Source organism: Coptis chinensis, chromosome 6 (assembly GCF_015680905.1).
Source record: "Coptis chinensis isolate HL-2020 chromosome 6, ASM1568090v1, whole genome shotgun sequence".
Taxonomy (NCBI): Eukaryota; Viridiplantae; Streptophyta; class Magnoliopsida; order Ranunculales; family Ranunculaceae; genus Coptis; species Coptis chinensis.
In genome coordinates this window covers 60,338,375-60,342,449 of record NC_141461.1, presented here as the reverse complement: position 1 = coordinate 60,342,449, position 4,075 = coordinate 60,338,375, and positions in this window count along the sequence as shown.

Sequence of the window (4,075 nt, the reverse complement as noted above, 5' to 3'; positions counted from 1 at the left end):
CACCACCTATAGACAAAGATAAACCAATTGTTAGAATTTGATATAAATAACTGAGTAAAAACAAATTACATTGATTACAACAGGAAAATTGCACTACACGTAATTAGGGTTACTAAAGAAAAAATAGAAAACGACAAATAACGTAAATTCGAATGGAAATTTGGGAATTTAATTTGGGCCATGGCACGGGTAATGGCGAGGATCCATAGGTGGAAGAAATCCATTTATAAGATTCTTGATGAAGTCAATTCATGCAACAGCCCGTTACAACAGGGCACTCTGTGTCTGGTAAATCTCGGATTGGTTCTCCATTATGAGATTGTGATTTGCCAAGAACTGGTTATGGCTATGCAAGAATTGTGTTTGTTCCTCATCGTGCATTGTCTGAAGTTCATGAAACTCAAGAAGACTGGTGATGATGATGTTCTAATGTCATTAATCCTTGGTGAAATAAACGAAGGCCTTCCATAGGATTAAATACGTTATGTATTGCATTGTCAGCGAAGATGTTGACAAAGGAAAAAGTTTCGCCAGTTTCTGCCTCGGCATGGTTCTTTGCAACGTCGAGAGTCCAAAAACAGTTCATACAGACGGAGTGAATGGTGAGAATGTTAGCTATTCTGAGATAGGTAGTAGGAGCAGTACTAGGAAAGCCCCAACGCACTTTGATAAGTGTCACAATGGTTGGCAAAGGTGCTGACTTTTTCCTAGCACGTGGGATCGCGTTCAATTCCAGAGAAACTGAATTATGCAAAAATCATTGCTTTTAGTCTACAAGACCAAGAGTAGATGGAGGAGGGGGGTTTTGTTATTTCGAAAGTCTTAGATGTGTCGAGCACATTATGGGCTAGCCATTGGATCACAGATAATTGGTTCTTTTGCAAGGATCGCTGATAAACAATGCGGTTTTTCTAGTTGTATTCGCTATAAAGGATAGTTGCAAACATTAGATACCTTATATTGTCGAATGGTGAATCCTGAAGGTGTACCCCAAGGTTCGTTATGGGAATTTGAAGGACCTCGGAGATGATTTCCGGAGTCAATTTGCGCTCGCATCCGTTTGCACGGACAAAGAATTGCCCGTTTTGGAAATAATCGTGTGTATAGAAATGCAGAACCAATTCTCTGGAATAAAGTGCCTCCTTATGATGTAATAGAGGGAACCATCCTCAACGTAAAATTTCAGTGTCAAAATATGGTTGAAATTGACCGCTCTGAAAATTTTCCATAAAGTTTTGCTCGGGCATGAAAATTGGAGTAAGGGCCATTGAAGATGGAAGGAATGGAGTGGTGAAGATAATTCAGTGAAAAAGGGAAGACTGGATTTTAGAGGTGTCTAGCCTAGCTATAAATAGGCACCAATCCGAAGTTGCAGAAAATACGGATCGAGGTGTCACAGGGTAGTTAGACCACGTGTATCTTCTAAAATAATTTTATCAAGGTGCTTGCCCAAAAGATTGTTTAAAGTCAGATCCCTGAGACTGTGAATTAGACGTGGGAAGAGATAGAATATATGAGAGAAGGTTTCACAAGGTAATTTGACCAACTTGTGTATTCATAAATCAATTAAACAAGACGCAAAAGTGGATGTAGTGTGGAGGGGAAAGAATATGACATGCGACTATAAGGCGGCCTTCCCTTTTTTTTTTTTAAACTTGAAGTGAGATATCTAGACACAGCATAAGTAGAAGAACAAGTAATACGAATACGTAGATAGGATCTTACATTAAGTTGTAACAACATATATGGATGTGGAAACACACCATAATGACAACGGGAAAACAAAATACAAATCTAGATATTAGATAGGACTATATGCCACATCAACAACATTATGGTAATAAAACTAACGAGCATGAAGACGTGAATAGCATATTGAATTTGTTGCTGCTCAAAATTTTCTAGTGCATCCATGAAGCTAAAGATTGGTAAGAAGTTAAAAAGTGTAATTGGAATTAAAGAAAAAGTGTAGAGGGAAGAAGATGAAAGGAGTGAATGTGAAGGATGTGGTGAATTTTCTATTTATAGAAAGGAAATGGAGCCATTTTCTGTCCGTTTCGGTGGAGGGTCTATGACCGTTTTTTTACCGTTTTTCTGACCGTTGTAGATCGTTAGTTTACGGTAAAATTTGCCGTTATGTGTGACATCAATTTTTTATTTATTTATTTATTTTTAAAGATATTGGAGATATATAAGATCTAATATAATATTTGACAAGGCAGAATTTTTTGGAAAATGTAGGAAATATAAGACGTACTTAGGTAGAAAATTAAAATGGAAATACGTAAATAAAATATTCAACATAAATAAAATACAAGGCCAGGAAAATAAAACGTCTACTGGGAATCCTCAAGGGCTGCTGAAGAAGAACCAGGAGTCTTGCGACGGCGTGCAGGACGAGCTCCTATGGAGAAGAACTGCTCCTGGATATCGCCTAAAGTATTCATCACTTGGGCTTGAAACTGTTGCTGGTTTGCCATGAACATTCGCTGGAACTGGTTCTGGCAAGTACTTAGCTGATCTTGAAATGCATTCATGGAAGTGCACATTTCTTGCTAAAATTCGCCCATGGTGTCGGTCAGTGAATCGTGGTGAGTGCTCATATCCTCCCTAAATTTGCCCATGTAATGTTCCATCAATACTTGGCGAGTATGCATGTCTCGCATGCCACTATTCATAATGCGTAGGGCATCTATTGGATGGCTCATCTGGCTCATAACAGCCTCAGGGGGGGGAGTTGGAGTCACGTTATCGTGTTCCGCTGTCATGCGTGTTGTGGGTTCCCATGGGAACTGTATGAACTTCTTAAAAACATTCATATTCTCATATTCCAGCATAGGAACTAAAGGTGTAGCTAACAAGAAACCCAAATTTATCATAACTTGCGTGACAAGAACGGCAAGAGGAGCTGACCTGAGTGTGGCATGAGTAATGATGTCGAATAGAAAGGTCACAATGCAGAAGTTTCTCTTTCGCTCCTGGAAGACCCAGAGTAGGTGGAGAAATGTCTTGTTAATGGCAGATGGCTTAGAAGTGCCAATGACATTCTGACCCAGCCATTAAGTCAAGGCAAGTTGGTTTCGATGCACAGAACGTTAATACGCACATTTCCCATCTAGATTATAATCACCCTTGATTAGTGTGTCAATCATGAGGTCGTAAATCCGTAGATATACGAATTGCTGCTGAGTCAACACATGGTTGACCAAAGGTATGCCAGTGATCCCAGAGATCAAGGCGGGTGTAACTTGGCGGGGCACATCGTCGATGGTGACCTAAAAATGGTCGCCATTAAAACTGTCATTGTTGTAGAACTTCAACACCAAATCTATTGAATACAAACCGCCATTGGCATACAACAGATACTCCCAACCTTTAGATTGAATTTTAGTATCAAAAAATGGGGAAAACATCCCACTTTCAAAGAGTGATCCAAAATTCTGTTCTACTAAAATTCGCTTGTTTCCAGTCATTTGAGGATCGGAGAAAGAGGATGGCGATGTTTTGAGAAATGAGAGGAAGAATTTGAAGTTGGTGGCAGAACAGAAATCAAAACTAGGTTATGGTGGTTTCATGCGAGACTGGATTTGAACTAGGGGCTATCTCGTGCGGAACTCGAATTGAAGGGGACGAGATCCGGTTTTTGTGGGAGAAGAAATGAGGTAGTGGTGACACGTGGTGAGGTGTCTCGGGTTATAAATAGGCCGAGAATCACGAGATTTGGTCGGGCCCAATTTTTTTCCCAAGCCCAAATCAAGCCTAAAAATTGTAAACGCGCACACATGACTCGTTCGGACTCCAAATTGAATAAATGTGCTACCGAAATGATCGGCATGAAAAATGCCATCCAATTTGATGTGGCATGCTCAAAGGCCAAATGAATTTTTGAAAGAGGGATGTTTTATTTATAAACAATGGATTTTTTTTTATATGGTTTTATTTCTATATAATGGAGATTAATGTGAATAACACTAGATGGTCAGAATACTGTCCATCTAAACTCTCAGGCAACTGTCATGTCGGCTCTGGAGCGAACCCAATCCAGCCAGACTGTGGCTTCACCTTTATGTATTAT